This window comes from Corvus moneduloides, chromosome 7 (genome assembly GCF_009650955.1).
Source record: "Corvus moneduloides isolate bCorMon1 chromosome 7, bCorMon1.pri, whole genome shotgun sequence".
Taxonomy (NCBI): domain Eukaryota; kingdom Metazoa; phylum Chordata; class Aves; order Passeriformes; family Corvidae; genus Corvus; species Corvus moneduloides.
Genome location: NC_045482.1, coordinates 18627685 through 18647894, shown reverse-complemented (window position 1 = coordinate 18647894; position 20210 = coordinate 18627685). Strand labels below are relative to the sequence as shown.

Below are 20210 nucleotides of genomic sequence, written 5' to 3'. Positions count from 1 at the left end.
TATGACAGAAAATAAACAGATAATTTTATTTGTGATCCAAATAGAAATACATTTTGGCATCTGTTCTATGCCAATAGTTGCTCTTGCTATGAACATGCTTACATTTTACTGCACTGGGCTATTTGCCACTTTATGTAAGCTACACCAGCTGCTCTTGCTCTTGCATGACAGATTACTGTATGCAGCTCTCTGGTTTTTCCTAAAGCAGATAATGCTTTGTAAAATCCAGATAACTAAGTCTCTAAGAATTGATTGTAAGTTATATTAAAACTGTGATAACTGAGAACAGAAGCAGCCCTGAAGAGCTGTACTAAAAAGCTGCTACTTCAAGGGAAGATTGTGGTTGTGGATAGCTGGTTTTATTACTGTGCCTAATATATATTCTTACATTATTTTACCTGTTATATCTTTTTTGCTACTTGCTGTTTTTGCTTAAATTTGGCATATGATGAAGAGAAATATTAATAACAACTTTATACACTGAGAAAATTTCTGTTTTAATTTCTATGGCAATGAAATACACTGAAATCAGTTTAGATCTATGTGAAAACAAAACCTCCAAATTCTCTTTGTTGCATTTCTGTGACAGGTTTCATGCTCTGTCTTTTTGGCAACCTTCTGTTTGGGAAAGCAGCATTATGCAAATAAAAACTCAAATGGCAGCCATAGAAGGAATATGTAACACAATTTTTCTTGACATCTTGGTGATATAGGTAAGATCATGCTATCACAAAACTAAACCAAGTTCTTTTTCTCAGGTGTAAACTCTGCCTCAACTACATTTTAAAACAAGTTTTCCTATGATTTGGATGCAACAAGGCTGCAAAATCATATTAATTCCCAATTTAGAAATGTCATGCTTAAGCAGTAGTTGAACTTTGCCAGTTTTGATAGGTGTTGGTGATTAAAGTGCCCATAAGTATAAGGTTGTGTGGGCACTGCTGCTGCAATAAAAAGTCGAAGTATAATTGGTCTGAGGGTGTGGAGAGAAGCAGCAGGGGATGCTGGTAGGGACAGTAAAAGCTCAATAGGGTTACGGAAACCTGCCAAATCTCCATCCTCACTGCAGGGAGCTCCTGATGCTGCCAGGCAGTAAGGAAAACAGATGGCTGTTGCTTTTGAAGCCAGTAACATTAATTTCTGTGCCTGTTGTGTATTTTTCCTCCTTCCCCTAGATTTTCCAACTCCTGCAGTAGCTCCTGTAGCAGCCAGGCATTGGCAGACATGTTGGAAGGCAGCCACGCAGGCGGGTGAGTTTCAGCTGAAGATGATGGCTGCTTTGTTTTGGTTTTCCTTTTCCCCAAGCTGCCTCCACAAATTGGCAAAGGGATGTCAGGATTAGAAATAGTGGGATTGGAGAATATGCCAGAAGCTATTAGAGGGAAAGAGGCAGAGCTATAGTAAATGTGGAGATGGAGCAGTGCCAGTAGGAGCGTGGTCATGGGGGTTTGGATGCAATTAGCACAGCCGGCCAAACATACCCTAACATGGACGCTTCACAGTTACGTGCTGAATAATCCTCTGTGTTGTGCTTATTTTCAGTGGAGTATAGCTGATACCTGTAGATGGGGCCTTGTTTTTTCCCCAAAACCAGCAATCAATGTGGACCTGGTAAGTCTGTAGCAGCTGGAAGTGATTTCACAGAAGGTTCTAAATCAAACCTCTATATCTAAAAGAGAAGCGCATGAGATGGAAAAAATTAATGTTTAAGTTTGTTTGCACTGTATTTCAGCTATTCTGAAGCACTGTAAGAGTTTGGTTTTTCCTTAGCTTTCTGAAACTTCTAATGCATTTGTATGCTGTTGTGAAGACTAACAAAGCACCAGTTTGAAGGAAGAGAGAAATGGGTAGGATGCTGACTTTTAATTTTAGAATATCACTAAGAGAGCTCAAAGAAAGACACAGGCTTGAGCTGAGTTAGCAATTCAATGAAATATATGCATAGGTTGACATGCAGAGTAATGATGGCATATGACTGACTTGTCATTTACGTCAGGGGAAAGATTCTGCCCTTGTGCAGGTTTCTGACTGTTGATCTCAACCAATGAGTGTTTCATGCTTTTAACAGATGCTTCTGATTTAGGCCAATGAAAGCTAATGGAAGCTTTTTCCAGTTTCTGAGGAAAGAACGCCAGCCCAATCAAACAAGCAAATTTGGAGCTTGGCATCTGAATTGAATAGCAAAACTGAATCATTTCCTCTTGCAAAAGCTGTGTGCCATCATTATTCTATGACACTATAAAAATTTCATAATTAGTACTGACTTGTTATTTTTGCCATCTCCCGCATTTCATCATTTAGCTACTGTTGCTGTCTACCAAGAAAGACACTAAAACCGCTTACTCAAAAGGCCTGTCTGCCTTATGCAAAAGAGCACACAATTCCCAAGCCAGCAGAATATGATGCATACAGCTGCCCCAGCTATGTAATTGTAGCAAATATTTCTAGATGCACAGCCACAAAATAAACTCAGTAGAGGCATCTAAGTATTTGACAGGCATGCATGTCCAATTTATATTCTTTTACATTTTCCTGTGGTGGCATAGTTTATCATCAATCTTTTTTCTGGTCTCTGGTTTATGAGCCGCACATATGAAAGCTAAATTTAGCATAGAATAGCCATAGTGCATTAAATAACAAAAATTTTAAAATCCCATTAATAAGTCCAATTGAAATGGGACTTATGACCCAATGGTAAGGTACTTAAGAGCAATAGATCAGGAGTTTTTATTAATGCTGCAGAACACACTCCATCAAACTACCAATAAGTATATACAAACAGATGATTGAAACACCTGTAGATACTGATATAGTCTACTTAGAACTGAAATTATCCTTTGGAAAAAACCGTAATATTTCTCAAGAAAGGCTTTAGTATAGGTATAGTTCCTTAATTTATGGCTTCCATTTAGGGATGGGCTGTGATTAAAGCACTACATTATTTCTTTGCTTTTAGTTCCAAGTGACCATGTCTCCCTTGCAGTCTTTGAATCTGCAAGTAGCTGAAGGATCTGGTGCAGAGTGCAGTACATGAATGAACATTTGAAAATGAGTGGAAAGGATTTTCTTGGCTCATCAATACTACCACATTGTGGAATTAGAAAGAAGAGAGGCATTGCTTTATAACCTTCTGTTCTCAACAGTCTTGGAATTTCACTTTTTATGTGCTGTCTACACAGGCTTTATTCCTCTGCAAGGAGAAATGACATTTTCTCCAAGCCCTTAACTTACAAGTTGGCACAGTGGTATGTGTGATAAGAGACACTGGACCTCCGGAAGTGTACCTAGTTCCCTGCTGTGATGCTGCTGTTTATCCCATCTCTCCAGGCATGTGTTTTTGGAAACGTACTCATGAGTTTAGTTCCCATTTTGTGTGAGGCTGTTGATAAATGCAAATTTTTTTAGTGGGGTGGGATGGCAATCTTGTTTATTACTATCATGCTATTGCAGTACTTGGTTCTTGTTTTGGTGCAAGAACATCATTGTTTGTCTGTGGGACTGCTCTTTTAATTGTCTTAAGTGTCAAAGTTGTATATGAATTAAATGATTCCTTGAGGGTGGCAAATTCTGGAGAGAAGTGCTGTGTAATGCCCTTACACAAAGGTAAAGCATTACTAGCTGGATGGACAGGTAGGCATAAGAAATTTGGAAACTCTGAAATGGGGTGAATAATTTTTTCTCTCCTGTAGTGCTTAGAGAGTGCTTAGAGAGTGTAAAATGCCCAAGTCATGTATCTTTAACCCAGCACTCGAGGAAGAGGCAAAACCTCACAGTAGTGGGTTTAGAGGTTTGCGGGGAATTAATTTTACCAGTCTGAAAATGTGGAATAAATAACTCTATCCTAAAGAGTGGGCTGAGGGAGCTGTATGTTTTCTCACTGGTTTTACTCTGGGATGGGAAAATTTTCTCACAGCTGGGGGATTTAGTAATCTCCTGCTGCAGGCTTTGAACTGAAAATATACCCTACTATCAGAGCTAGGTTCCTCAGGCCCTAATATGGGATTATGGTGATAACTGCATGGTTTAATAAAATGTTGTAGCTGGGATTTGAGCAGGACCTGTTCAGATCATGCCAGCATAAGCACTGGCTACGACAACAGGACATACAAACTCTCAGCCCTGCTTAGAGCCAAAGGCAACAGGCAATGCTTCTAACAGATACTGAGGTTGTAAGACTTAAGGTTATAAGATGTTTAAAACCAGATCTTTACAAAAGCTGACATGGTAAAATCTTGTGGTTTATACAGGCTGCATGACATATATTAATGCTGCACTTTGTGGAGGCACCAATATCTAAATCAGCTTCAGGGGAAGGAAGAGAGAAATCAAGTGTTTAATCAAGGCACTGTTCAAATTCACAATGTGTGTGAAGAAGGAAAGCCTGTGTGAACATACTTCTAGAGGCAGTGAGTAAAATCCTGCACTGATCATTTCAGGGAAAGAGAAGTCCTAAAACATCCAGTAAATATTCCAAGGTTTTTTCCCTTCATTTCCCATTCAGAGCTAGAAATGGAGGAGAGAAATGTATCACACGTGGTTTACCTGTTGCTCATATTGTGGCATCTAGGTTCTCAGAATGCCCTAAAAGCTTTTATTTGTTCCAGTCACAAAGAAAACCTTCAAACTTTGACATTTTCAGTAAGAAATTAGTTCATACAATGCAATGGGGGACAGCTTTCATTGCCTGAGCCTCCGTCCTGAATAAAGCAGCTTCCTTCTCACTTCAACTCAGCTACCCAGCAGTCCCTATTCCTGGAGTCAGCTGGAATGTTTTCAAAATAATGGGCTAAAATCCAAGCATGTACCAAAAGCTGCCCAGTCACCAAATGCTCCTGAACTAATTTCAAACATTACTTGGGAATGATTCTTCTAACATGTTGGAAATGTCATGTGGCTACAATGGGAAGCTCATAGTGTCCTGCAAACATGTCCCTCTTAAGGTTTTAGTGTATGTTTGTTTTTAAAAATGTTGTTAAAAGAATAGATTCAGAGTGATACCAGCAAACCTTTTTTCCATGCCACTTTGAAAGGCTTGCTTGTGTAATATAATCAAACCATTAGGAAATGCTTCTTTCTGAGGAAAATATAGAAAAAGGACTAAAGTATACAGGACTTCATAAGAATTTCATCTGGATATCTATTGGTGGCTGTTTTCTTGGGCTGAATTTCAACAAGTCACAGAAAGATGAAGGGTTCTTGTACCCTTTGATCAATACGCCCTTAGTAATTTTATGTAAGAATGTGCATTTAAAGTATGGCTAGAAAATAGTCATTATTAGAATACAGGACACAATAACTTTTTTAAAAAAATACTATTAATTAAATAACAGCTTCACGGTTACTTCTGTACTACTGCATCTTCTTTTTGGGGATTATCTGGGACAGTGATGGTACTGGTTGTTTCCTTTGACTCCCCTATAAATATCAAGAACATTAACATATAATCAATAATTCCATGTACTTCTGTTAATTTTGGCCAAGAATGGGTTTTTTTGTGTACATAATCTCTCTTTTTTTTGGTGTGTGCAGTCCTTACATAAGGCGAATGGTTGTTTTTGCCTGCCTTGGCTTCCTGACAAATTGCTGTGCTCTGTATATGACTATAAGCATATACAGTTTCCTTACTGAGGTTATTAAAAAAGTCTCTCCTTGAGCTTCATCAAGCTTGCAGTGAAGGGACTATTTTGATTACATTCTTTTAGCATCTGACTCAGGTCCTTCCATCTTTTGGGATAGCTCATCCTCGCTGCCTACATCTACAATGGGTAGCACTGTTGCTCTAACCCATGCACCGGACACATAAAGTGCCCATAGAGATTATACACTCTAAGAAATTTTCTGTTTTAGAAAAAAAAATCATTGCTGTTACAGAACATACCTTACACTGAATTTGTCTATCTTGTTACCTAATATTTAAGCATTGTTTAAATTGGTCCTGCAAAGGATTTTAGCGACTGCATGTGGCTGATGTGGAGTATCTGGTCCTGCAGAATCAGGATAACTTCACTTTATTATAGTTTTGTAATTCCATATAATTATATGAAAAAATCCTTAAGGTATTTATAGATTTACAATTGGCTGATTAGTTTTTGAAATCCCAGGGGATTGTCAGGGAAATGTCATGTGGTTCAATGTTTTTTTTTTTAATCAGCCAAATAACCAGGTGTCCAGAAACCTCTGTGTATTTTCAGTGACACAATTTGGACCACAGTTTCAGCTTCTGAGTCCTTCTTGTGCTTCAGGCTGGGATGTATACACATGGACACCCAGAAATACTATGAAGAAATTAAATAAGCTTATTCAGCAATAAATTAGCATGTCTGGTTTTGGCTGGCTTTTAAGTTTGCATCTGCAAACAGCTGAAGATCAAAGACTAAGACTTCTGTATTTGTTAATCTAATTTTACATTTCATTCGTCAGATATCACAAGTATTTAAATGTTTTGCAGATATCAGGACATCTTCCTTCATTGAGCTATTCCAAGGGCATTCAGGAAACCTTACAAAGTGTTGATCATATCTATTTTCTGGGGTGTTCTTGTTCTTACAGTATAAATCTCATATTTAAATTCCATAATAAGACATATTGGAAAATTCTCTTCAAATAATTCATTGCCTTTGTGGCATTGACCTGCTTTTAATTTAGAATGTGTTCATACTGTTTCCTTTCTTGCAGCATTACTGGACAAGAGGACCTTGTGGACTTTTGCAATGATTTGCAAAAACACCCTGAAACAACCTTTACTGAGACTATGCTTTGTACTAGTTGACATTATATTTGTGAGGGTTTGGTAACACAAAATTAAGTGATACACATCAGACAGGCATTGTTGACTGGCAAACTGGTGGAAAGTGAAGAAAGAGGAGGAGGAGGAGTGTGTGGGCAAGGATGGCTACTCTGTAGTAGCTAGCTCCAGCTGACTGTGATTTCAGAGAGAATAAATCCAATTTTTTCTGATGGGTCTCCCTGAATTTGCACCTGGAGTTCCTAGAGGTAAGGGTGTCTTGAGTCTGAAAGGACAAAAATTTTAATGGAGTTCCAAGTTTTTCCATATATTTTTTGTGAATGGTAGCTTTCCAGAAACCATTGTAACAAGCATGGAAATGACAGAAATACTACTAGTAGTGAAGCTGTGCATGAGTTCTCTATTTTAGCATGGTTCAGAATTTCAAGAAAATCAAGTAACTGATATATGGGTCACATTCCTGGTTGGCCTTAGGGCCAGCTGCCACTCTGCATACATGAATGCACACGAGTCATCTCAAAGCCCAGGGGAGGAGGTGGCCCCATGGGTTAGGGTAACATGACAGCTTGTTGGAAATTAGAGCAGAGAGAGGGGCCCTGCAGAAGTTTATAAGCAGAACAGGTGGCAGAAAGTAAGGGGTAATCACACATTTTAAATTAAAAAGGAAAAAAAATCTCTGGGGGCTGTATGGCCCCAAAATCTTCATCTAGGTCTAGGAGGGCTCCTGTGAGATTCAATGAATCGGTCACCTAGCAGGCATACTTTGGCAGGCTGCTCTGCCCCCAAAAAACCTATTCCCTTAGTCTTCTGTACAGGATTTATATGCTTCATTGAATGTCCGCTTGCTGTGCGTGTATGTCAACAGCCAGCTCCTCGAGAGCCATTGCAGGAGCCATGGGTTTTGGTGGTGTTTTTTTGTCTTTGGGATAGACTTTTGGGATATATGCTGCAATTCCTTGGCTACATACAAAGCGTAATGAGAAACAGTTAAGAAATTATCTGAATAGTCTTGTGGCTTCTGGTAATATGGAGTGAAAGGATGCAGATCCTCAACTGCATGATGAACTGCTCTCAGATCTTTTCAATACTGACTTTTAAACTTTTGTTACTAGAAATCCAAATTGGCCTGGTGAAATAGATTCACGCCTTATGCTGTCAATGTAGCAGTGATCTGAGAGCACAGGGAAGTCTAGAAAGCAACAAAGATTTTTATTTCTTAAGAGCTAATCATTTGTATAGGAAAAAGAATGGAAATGCGTGAATGCAAAAAACTTGTTTTCTGGTATTTTAAGAATCTATCCAGGTCTCATCAATGGGGTCTCGGTGTGGTAAGATTCCATTATTTCAGAGAAGATTTTATCCTTGCATGTAATTTATTCAGCTGCTAAATAAAAAGGCAAACAAAGGAATTTGTCAAAAGTCTTGATTTCACTTACAGTGCTTCCTCTTCTTTCCTTGCTTCCAGTTTACCACTGCTTCAGCTTTGGGTAGTGATGGTCTGTGTACATGCCTTATGTGAACAGTTGCAAGAATCACCTTTGTGCATTTCTATTTTTCTTAATTTTTTCACCATTGTTTTATCCTTCCCACTTGCTGTTCACAGTGACTGACCATTCACCTTTTGAAATATTGCTGGCATTCTTATTCTATTCATTCTCTGCTTCTGAGCACCCAGGCCCTGAAAGTCAAAAAGTCAAGGCTGTGTGGCAGGTGGGCAAGTGCTTCTTGTGCAAATACATTCATTTGCATTTGAATGTTCACATTTGCATACAAATGCTTTCATTCATAGGAATAAAAGGATTCTCTCCATGTGCACCATTTGTGCAAGCAAAAATTGGATTCATGAAACTACTCAGAAAAGTCAGGGACAGATCAGGTCTCCTGCCATTTTCACTTTGGTACTATGTTTACAATCTGATAATATATGTCTGTAAAGAAGCAAAATTCAATTTTCAAGTGCTGTTGATTTTTAAACTTTTTAATGCACAAGTTTGTGGTTGGCTTTCCACGGTGTGCATACAGAGCCAGATAGTGTTGATCTAAAGTGGTCTCAATTCTAACTGGGACCACAAGGAAGGATCATAGCATAAATGAAATTATGATTATAGAGATGAAGAAGGTCAAAATTTCTCCACAGAATTGCTGAGATTGAGCAGAAATGCTGAAAGTCTTTTACCATTAATTTTTTTTAGATCTATAGTAGATAAATATATACTTAAGTCTGTGGTTTTTTAATACCCTTTACTTGAGTCACTAGCATAGGCAGACCTGCTTCTTTACTTGGCTCACAATTCAAGTATACAGGTCACTTTTCTATCAGGAATTACCAGTCAAATGCAAAGTGTCAGAAAACCTAAATAGTACTATGTCTCTAAGTAATTTGAATGGTGCCATCAGCAAAGAAATGGTCATCATAACAGATAGGATCAGCCAATGCTTGATAACAGATTACTGGCAGCACTTTAAAAAATGATTTGTATTTTTTGAGTTGCATTTTAAGTGGGATGGGAGGAACTGTTGGAAGAGCACACTTGTTCAAGTTTTGAAAGTTTCCTTCATGTAGCAGATGTTAAGCTGACCAAAAATGTTTTTTAAAACATTTATAATATGACTGCTGCTAATCTTTGTGATGAGAAAACCCAGAGTCTGGAATCTTCCACTAGAAACTTCTCTCTGGACACTGAAATGCTTCCTTTTACAATCTGGTAGTCATGGCTCTGCTCAGATCAAAATGATCTGAAGATGATTTTGAGGTAAGAAGATGTGCTAATAGTTTTCTTAAGACATTTCATCCCAAAACCTTAATTTTGTTCCAGTGTTGGTTTAGGAGGTTAAATAGGTTAATGGAAAGGATATGTAACTCTGTAGTACCTGTTTATTTCGGTCATGCAGCACTTAAGACATTCAATTACATTCCTCGGTCTGCAGCCAAAGATCAGTGCTGAAGGTGCAGATATTGCACAGTTTATTACTTGGCTTCCTGTGTTTTGCAGTGTGTAATGATGTGTTTTGAAAACTACTGGTTTGGTGCTCATGGCAGTTTTAGAGTAGTTGGTGCAGTGCAGCAAGAGTGACCAAAGCTATGGAACAGTTGCTTCTTTTACACATGCACATTGTAACTGAGCTCAGTAGAAATCCGAATCTGAAACTTAAAGGCCCCAATTAAGGGAGATTATCACCCAGAAGATGACCATCAGGACGGTGGCTATAGGGAGGTATTTGGCAGAGGTGATGCTGGCTAGCAGTCTACTGCTCCTTCTGGTGAAGAGATTGAACAGCTCACCAGGTGGGGAGTGATGTGGTGAGACTGTCCTAAAATCCAGTTAACTTAAAAAAATTTCAAAAGTTAATGTTTGCAGTGGCCTAAAGTAGAAGCAGGCATGGAAAAAGTTAGATTCTTCTCGTGCCTTGCACCTTCTCAGAGACACCTCGTAGCAGCATAGAGGAGCTCTAACACTTTCATAAATCCGACACATTAACCAGGTAATTTATAGTCATTACAGTCAATATGTGTTTCAAACATCCAAGAAAAGAATAGGATGGGGTTATTCCTGGCCAGTGTTTGGAAAGATGAAAAAGAAATAACAGGAAGATGTTTCACAGCTTTTTCAGAACCACAACTCAAAGGAACCATTATAAAGTGAAGAAGTAAAGGCCAGTGTCGCCGCCTTGCACAGAAGGATCTAAAAACTTTTTGTATTTTCTATCTCTGATTTCATTACTCCTAATAACTCGTTTCCTGATAGAAGGTAAAGAGGCACCTGAAATATAGATTTGAGTTCCTTTTAGTTAAACCTTTATCTCTTTGTCATAGCGAGTTTTTTTCTTCTGTAGTTTCATTCATCTGCTCTACTGGAACTTTCAGTCGCACAGTGTTAAAATATGGCTGTTCTAAGCTAATATGCATTAACTTTTTAAAACCTGTTTTATACATAACCTATTGTATTAATATAAAACGTTAAGGCCATTTTTTCGTTTCCTGGGAATGGCCCATTACATTGTGAGCAATCTACTCTTGCTTTTTTAGAAAAGACTTTGAACTCAACACAAAAGGAAAATATAATCATGTACAACTATAAAGACTGCTTTTTTCCCTTTTGTGCAGAGTAACAGAGGTGGATGAGTAGCATGGTAATGAAGAGATGGACCGTCTTTATTAGCAGGCTCGGTGAAAGGGTTCTTTTCAGAACTTCAACTTTTCTTATCTTCTTAGTTTTCATGACGTCTATTCGGACTCTTTCCTTTTCTTGACTTTCTTTTAAATATGTCTAACAGACTGGCAAAGCCAAGCCAGTTCATCCTTCTTTCCAAAGAAGGCTAGATACAAAATCTAGTGGTTTAGATGCTTCCATAAAAGTTTTTCATAAATTTAGAGAAATATTGCTCTTTGCATTGCTTAGGAAATAGTCATGTGTATTGAAGTCTCACAGTCATTCTTTATTTCTCTAAAAACAAACACAGCAAACCCTTGCAATGATGTTTTTATACTGTAGTTAAAGGAGACTAATGATATAGGAAGCTTCTTTGAGTAACAAAATAGAACTAGAAATAACACTTAACCCTCTGTCCTAGAAATTGGTTAATATAGTAGATTTGTAGAGGACTATTTGATGATCTCTTGCCCTCTTCTACAATGTGCTCCACAACCCTTTTTGATATTTCTCTGCTCCTCCTCTATGCTCCCTATTTTTCTGCTGTTCCTCCCACTCTTTCTGCTTCAGTATTCTTTGTTATATAGACAGTTCACTTTTAATCTTGCTCAGTTAAGGAATTCCACTACAATAAAAGGTAATTGCCATGTGATTGCAAAAAATTCAGTCTGGGTGGTACAACAGATGAAAACTATGTTCCCTTCTGCCATTCTGGTGCAGAGGAAGTATCCCATCATCACTGTTGAGCTCTGAGGAAGGAACCTCAAAAATAACAATCAAGAAACCAGAAGCATTATTTATTATCTGAGGCTGGGAAACTGGAACCTTACTTTGTTGACTGGTATTTGCCTGTTATAGTATTATAAAGAATATTACAGTCCCCTGTGAAGGACATTTATTGTTGTATTATTCAGAGTGATGTATCAGTCCAGTAGTGTTGCTGTTTAACGTGTGTATCTTCAGTGCACTAAGGTGTTAGTAGATCTTGGTTTTGGAAGCATGTGGCTTTTATACAAAGATTGCATAGCAAAATCAAAGCATAAATAAGAAATTATGAATTGTGTAGACTGAAGGATACAAATAATGTCTTAGCAAAGTTGACTCTGGTTAGATCTCTTGTTATGAGCAGCTCAGAATAATGAATATGATTAGTTTGTTCGATAGATGATGTGTTCCAATGAAACCAAATGCCTGCTTAGTGGAAGATTTACAATGCACTTATCTTCAGTATACAGAAATAGCTTGAGCAGGTGATTTAAGGCCTTTGTTGTAACAGGTGAAAAAAGTAAAAATTTATAGAACTGTGAATCAGTTAGAGGTATTTTGATATGAGTTATCTAGAACGTGCTTTAGAAGGATTAGATGATCTCCAGAGGCTATTCCAATCTCAAGGATTCTGGGATTCTTTGAACCATGATTTTGTTTTGTGTATAAACTAAATCAGTGGTTATGTAGCATTTATATTTCACTGTTTACAGGAATTTAACCAGATCAAACAATCTAAGAGTGTGTATGTGTGTATGTATGTATTTCAGCAATAGCATTACCATCTCAGGTAATTAGACCCCCAAAACTGACATGAATTGCACGCTTATTAAATAAACCAGTACAAAGTGATTTACACAGATATATAAGAATTATTTTATATGCAAACGGAAATCTTATGTCATCGCTGACAGTAAGTCTGGTTTTAGCTTTTCATCAGAAGATTATTTAAGAGCTGGTTGTTGTTATTTAAATTAATTGGCTAGAGGTGGATTAAACTAGATAAAAGAAAGACAGTTAAAACAGTTGTAGTTTCGTTTTCAGTTTTAACCCAGAATGGTTACTATAATCTGTTCTTTGTAGCATGGACTTGATGGACTTTTTTCCAGGATGAAAAATATTTATCCAAAAGAATTCATTAATTATAAAGCAGACATTTTTGCCAACTCTGTGAACTGTTTAAAATTCTTTTTAGATATGAGCACCATTTGTAGTTAAATTATCATTTTCTTCTGAGAAATTTAATTTTTTAAATTGGAAAAAAATTTTTCTTGGAAATACACCAAGTGTTGAATTTTTAGGGAAGTGTTGATTCTTTTTTTTTTGATGTTTAAATACAGAATATGTAACTAGAGATACCTTCTGTTTCTTTTGGGGTCTTCAGCTGTATGTGACTGCTTAGAAATGTAAAAACAGTTTTATATCTAATGATAGTTAAGAAATAACAACATGTATCTTGTAGACAAGAAGCATAAACGCTCACAGTAGCGTAACAAGTCCTGATGTGATTACTTTAAATTGCCTACAAGATGTGTAACTTGGCTACAAGTTCCCACTCCATCCTTCTTTCTTAAGCATTGTAAGTATATTACTGTGTTGAAGGAATTCCATGTTTAGTATAAGTCATTGCCCAGTATGACGCTTTTCAGGTGATTGTGAAAACTCTTGAGACCATATTCTTATAATGACACTATCATTTTCATGTATATTTCAAAAGAAATATATACATTTAAATGGGGATTTTTTTATAAATTCCAGATTATTAGTCTCTTATTATTGAGATTCAGGTGTGTTGCTGAAGAGCTGTCTGGAAGGTAAAGCAAAATCTTTCAAATGCTTTGCACAGAATCCCTGTCATCCTTACATGGTTTTCATTCATTGTGCCAATAAGCTATCAATATTAATATTTCATTTGGTAGGAGAAAGGCATAAAGACAATTTGCACAATCTCTCCAAATGGTGTGGTATCTTTTCCAAGGGTTTAAATACATGAAACATATCTCAGCCTTACTATATTTATTACATCTTTCTAGGTCTAGTGGCATTAATTACTCTGTAAAAAAATTAATTTGGAACCTGAGTTGAGCAAGAAGTGTTGCAACCACTGGAATATTGATATACCATAAAGTATATGAAAACAGCCTTGCTTTAGTCAGTTATCTGGCAAATTGGGCCTGTACTATCTTCACTTGCAATACAAACAGATACATTAATCTATTAATGCCCATTTCAAAGCATGAGCTCTGTCAGTTCAAATGAACTTCAGTAAGAGCTGTTCAGGTCTAGGCAGCCCATAGGGATAACACAGTTAAGGCCTATTGGTTTCTGTAGCATGCAGGCAGCTTCAAATCCATCTGCCTTCTGCTCCTTATAGTAAGTGCTGATGACACAGTAAGAAAATCCCTACACATTTTGTACAAGTCTAAACAAGACTGGTGATGGGTATATGGAATATTAGAAGGTAAGCTGCCTGAAAAGAAAGTGTATGGGCACGTTCCTTTTGCTCAAATGTCTGTGCTTCTGAGAACATGCACATCACACCCACTACAAAACCTTTAGCCCAGCCACGTACTCTGTAACACTGGGATCTCCCTGCTAGCAACAGTGGAGCTACAGTAGGATATGACCTTCTACAAATCTACTTTGGTCATCATATAATTGTGTCATCATACAATATGTCAATATTTATTCATCATACAATAGTGTCATGCATATCCAGTTACCAGAAAAAACCTCATCTCCCTAATGAAACAGTGTGTGCAGACTTTCTGACATAAATCAGACTCTGGGCTAAGAGGTAAAAGGGCCTCTGTGATGGGACATTTTCAGTGGATGGTGAACATACCCCAAACACTGCTTGTATGCCGTGCAGCTGAACGGGCTTGCTCAGCAAATCTCTTCCAATAAGCTGCTCACGTGTGTGCAAAGACCTCAAATTTTGCTTCCCTCTGAAATACTACATTTAAATTTAGAAAGTATTATAAAAAAGCTGGATGAAATAAGAAAAAAAGATCAAATGTGAAGCAAATTGCTTAGATTTCCAAATGAGAGGAGCTGAAAATCTGTGACTGTAGCTTTATAAAGATCAGCAAACATGTATTGTAGAGGTATAAAAAATAGGAATACAGGTTTACTACTTTCAGTTACTACTTCTCCCAGTTCAAGACTAGAGCAGAGATGAAAGAGAAGCACCACAGATTTAGAGCTTAACTTTGAAGCTGATGAATTATATTTTAGATGCAACATGTAAATAAATGTAATCATTCACTAGTAAAAGACATTTGCAAAACCAGTAGGTTAGCAGGACCGAACAGAGGATATTGAGAACAGCCACAAATATTTTGGACAAGACAAAAATAAATGGCATTGTAAATATTTACTGATTGGACCAGAAAGAGAAAACATCTAGAATCAGGTACTTTATTATAGTCCTCAATAGGGCTTATTTGCATTTTTTTCTGAAATACTTAGTATTTGCTGCTGTCAGCAGCTGAATGATGAGTTGGATAAAGCAATCATTTGATTAAGGATGACAAATGTAGTTTTCTTCTGTTCCAGAAGAACTAGGCTAAATCCTGTATGCTATTTTGTCATCTTCCTCTGAGACTATTGACACAGATTATTCCTTTAGGTAAATTTCTTTTTACTTATTGCTTAGTGTTCAATAACTTAGAAGGAAATGCACTGATTGTGTATTTCTCTTCATCACATATAAGCCATCTCATAGACTGCAGATGAAAATGGTTACTACCCAGACTAGTGTTGGCTTCATGACACACTAGTACATTGCACACCCTTCTAGCAATTCCCAAGGAACATGTCCTGGTCTGGAGGGACTGTTCAACCCATGTGGCTGGCATGAATTAAACTAAATGGCACAGGTAGTTGAACTGGCAGATTCATGCATAATACCTCATTGCTTTTTGTGGTTGAGAAAAACAGCAAGACTTTTCTGCTAGTAAATTGTTTCATTTTCTTTATCTCAGTTACACTGGTGGGTATACAAGTATGGAAATAAGGTTAAATTTGGCTCAGCTTCTGAAAAACTGAATTTGAACTCATGCTTTAAAGTGCAGATGCAGTGTTGCTGTGAAATATGCTGCTACAACTGTATATCTAGAATGAAGGAAAAAAAAGCATTATAGAATTTAGTGAAAGATAAAGCTGCTGGCTGAAGGGTGACAGGCTGCTGTAGCAGCATTTTTTTTTTTTTTGTGCTAAGCTTTTTCTTACTCTTGTTAAACAGTCTGCTCATAGTCTTTTCCATAAATTCAGAAATATTTCATTTGAAATACAGGCTTAGGTAAGCCATGGGTTTAATCACTATAATGATATGATTTGCAACTCATTTGGATTTTCATTTTTAGCTAAATGTAATACTATTTTATGACACTCAGACACTTGTAATAAATTCATTTATAGCTGCTTGCTTGCACACAATAAAAAACCCAGTGGCTTATTTTTATGGAAAATTTGTGCAAACTGTGTATAATGTTGAGCAAGGGCAAGAGATTTAAAAAAAACAGAAAAAAAATAATGTGACCTTTTATTATTCTTCCCATTCTTAATCCTTATTCAAGGAGTTAAATTATTCTAATCCATATAGGACAATTGCAAACCCTAGATTAATAGTCTGGATTTATTGCTCTTTCAGTATGACGCCTACTCTGGATGGTATTACATGATACATATAATGGCACCTTTTTTTTTAATCCATGATGCTTGTGCAGTATTCTTTCCCATTATAATTGTTGGACCAAAACCTAATGTGACTCCGTAAGCTCAGCTTGAAGTTTAAGATCCCCAAAATTCTGGAGGAACAGAAATCCTGTTCTCATTGCTGACTGTTGAGCTAAATGTGCAACATTATATATGCATACCAAACCAGATATGAATATAACTGGAAGGCAACAGTCCTGTTTTTATTTACTGGTGTGTTGATTCTTACTGTGAGATCCTGGTTTTAATGGGGAAATTGGGAAATAGTTTGTGTTGAGAGTAGAAATATTTTTTTTTTGATGCTTCTTGTAAAGAACAACAGAAAACACCTGGCTTTCAAAATAGTTCAGTGTGGTACTTGTGTGGGGTATTGTGCTGCTGTCATGCTCAGACAGGAATTGTCTCACCTTTCTTTCTTTTCCACTTTCCTGTAGCTTATATGTGTCATCTGAGCTGAATCACCAATAATATGTAAAGCATTTTAAAATTAGGTTAGAAATTATAAAAATTACCTTTCCTTTGGCAAAATAGCTCCTTTAGTGTGACTATAATAAAACAACATGCTAAAGGTAGCCATTTCCCATGGTGTATTTAGACAAGGATGCTTCATGCTGTGTTTGGAGATCACTGATTATCAAGGGAGCTATTACTGATAATGAATATCGTGGTATGTGTACAGATACATGGCTATCACAATAAGCATAGAGAACAACAGTTAATATTTTGGAATTGAAGTTATAAAGCATTTTAAGCACATCTTTTGTTAGTAATTTCCTCAGCTTTAGTACACATGTGAATGAAGATCTGACCAGTATTAATATTTTGATACTCTATCTGCATGTATGTAAGTGGTGTTTTGTGAGTAGGAAGAGAAGTTAAAGTGGTGTAGTAAGTATTTAGAGTTCCTGCTTTCTTTTATACACCCACACTACTGGAAATGTTCCACAACTTTAAAAGCAAATCTGAGGTCAAGAAAAAGTCAGTTTTCTTGTTTTATGTTCTAATTCCAACAGTTCTATATTATCACTATTTGACTTAAAATCATATTTTGGCAGAGGGGGAGTAGTGCTCTTGAATTTTTTTAGTTGTTATTCTCTTTATCAATCAAGCTTATTCAAGGTGAGGGAAAAGCCTAGGTGAATGGATCAAATAAAAAGAATAGGGAAAGAAAAGGGAAACTGCTATGGGCCATGCTGATAGCATGAAACTCCTAGTGGCTCTCAATCTGTGCACATATTGTAAATAAGTGAAGTACTGGGAAGTCAGTAGGAAACAATACATATGAGGCATTAAACCATAAATTTAATCACTGATCCAATTTTAAATTGCCAAGTTATTTATTTAATCTTTGTTATAATAATCTATAACTACTTTATATAAATATAGTCTGAGAGAGAAATTTCAGTGTGACCTATTGCTTCTCCAAGGCAAAACCAAAAGGTCCCTTTGAAAACCTTGTATTTGAGTGATTAAATGAAATGCAGTTATCAGAGAGTGAAGCTTCAGCCATGTAAGAACTTATGCTGAAAAAAAATTAATAGAAACTGAATGTGAACAGAACCAGAAACTGTCCATTCAGACACTGCATACTCAGGAAATTTCATGACTTTTGAGGGAGGCTCATGTCTTAGCATGCTGTCACTCCTCCCAACAAGTCATGGACCTGTAGATCTGGTCGGAACTTCAGAAGTCACCTAGCCCATCCTCCTGCAGTGTAATGAGATCAGTGACAGTTCTATAATTCCTGATTTCTCTATTAATTAGTTATTATTTATCCTTTCATTCTTTATTTCTTCATTACCTTATTTCTTCCTAAAAAATTTCCTAATAGACAACCTGCAATCTCTTCAGGCAAGCTATTCAGTCTTCGAGTATATTTATGGTTAGATTTCGTCCCCCACCTCCCAATAGCTAATATTCCTTTTTTTTCCAGTTTATTATTTCTTGCCCTTTGCAAAATACAGACAGGGAATACATTATTACATTATTACTTTACAGTGTACTTTTATATCCTTTAACACTGTTACCATGTTGCCTCTAGTCCTCTCACACTGAAACCATTCTGAAATACCCAAAATTGGACATGGTGCTTTTGCTGTGGCCTAAGCAATGCATAGCAGAGCAGAGGAATTACTTCTTGTGCCCTGCATGTTATTATCCTATTTATGCATTTCAAGATCATGTTGCTCGTTTGCTTTTTTGGTTTATTGAAAGCTTTCCTTTTTTGTTTTGCTACAGTGTGCTCAGATGTAGAAAGATCTTTTTTCTAATGCACACTAGATGTTGTACATTCCCAGGACAAATGTCAGTTATTTTTAAAATATGTCAAAACCAAATTCTGACTCTAATTTTAACCTTCTACATGCTTATTGTGAGCAGCACTACATGACTTGCCAGAGATTCCAGCTGCTTTTTTATGATCATTTTCCAAGCAATGCAAACACACAGAATATTCTGATCTGGCAGACAGAGCCTGAATGTTAAAGTGTAGAACAAAGTGTATTATAATTAAATTATTGCAAAGAAAACTGTGTGCAGGCATATATTTTTATGCTTTCATATAGGCTTCTGCACACACAAGCACATATTTTTGTTATTCCATACTATGGGATAGGAAAAGCAGAGTAAATGCAAAAGTGCCGGGGCTTAGCTGGTCTATCTTACGCTACCCTGCTTGGGCTCCATTTTCCATTTGTTTTGGTGGAGACTGCTCAGTGCCTTTTACTTTAAGAAGGAAGTCAGCACTACATATTTTGTTCAGTCAGAAATAAATTTGAATTTTAATTTCTTTGAAATCTAACCCCTCACAGTTGGATGGTTCTAAGAAATTCTTGACTACGTGTCACTTGGATGTGGTTCCATCCATGTGTTTTAGAATATTTTTATATCATATGCCCTTTAAAGTTTTCCTTCACCTGTATTTCAGAAGAAAAAGTATTTCTTAGTTTAAAAAATATTGTTACGGAACTTCAAATTACAAAGTTGTGGTTATACAAACCTAAACTTTCAAGTTTTGTAAGGTTATCAATACTTTTAAATGTATTATTTTCATCTGACTAAAACATGCTAAAGGTGGTTCAACGGTTGATTCAGTCTCAAAGAGAACTGCATCACAGGCAGTGTAGTCTTACACAGACAGCTCTTCCTCAAGTTGATGGAAAAAGGCGTCTGTATCCACACAGAGAATTCTAAACTTCAATCCTACATACATAGACTTTAATATCTATGTGGGCCCTTTGAAATCTAATGGACGCCAGAAAAATACCATACTTCTTTGGAGAAGATTGTCATAGCAGGGATTTACCTATATTACATATATAGGTATTACAAATCTCCCTCTCTCTCTCTCTTTCTCTCTCTCTCTCTCTCGATCTTTCTCTCTCTCTCTCTCTCTAAAGGCTAGCCTTCACTAGGTGCTACAAAGGAAGATATTATATATCTTAGCTTTTCATAACAATCTTTATATGCAAACTTTCTGATTGATCAAAACTCACTTGTGATGAACTAATCAATGTGGCACTTTGCAATGTCAAACATTTTTAACCTTTGATGCATTTTCAAGTATTTCTGGAAGCATGGAATGGAGTATCTGTGGTTTTGGCATTTAGTAGTAGTAATCTGGATCTATATTATGGCAGTCCATTACTTAAAAGAAATCTGGATTACTTCTTTTAAAAATGTTCTTCGAGGAAGGATGCAAAGATAGCTTCAAGAGGGCTTAGAAATCTATTTGGCTTGTCTGCTGAGAGACTTGGCTGCCCATCAGTCTCTCTTTTATACTTCTGGGTCTGAGTAATGTGTTTGCTTCTAATAATGTAAAAACAACTCCC

General features: G+C 36.7%; 2 long non-coding RNA genes across 2 annotated transcripts in view; one reads left to right on the top strand and one right to left on the bottom strand.

Annotated features, from left to right (window-relative positions):
- Positions 1–20210, bottom strand: part of LOC116446678 — a 69566-nt gene that overhangs the window by 25165 nt on the left and 24191 nt on the right. The gene's annotated exons all lie outside the window — the stretch shown is intronic.
- Positions 1068–20210, top strand: part of LOC116446679 — a 39028-nt gene continuing 19885 nt past the window's right edge. Inside the window, exons 1-2 of the long non-coding RNA XR_004241309.1 lie at positions 1068–1250; positions 1543–1611. This is a non-coding gene — a long non-coding RNA (uncharacterized LOC116446679). The remainder of the gene's footprint in view (positions 1251–1542; positions 1612–20210) is intronic.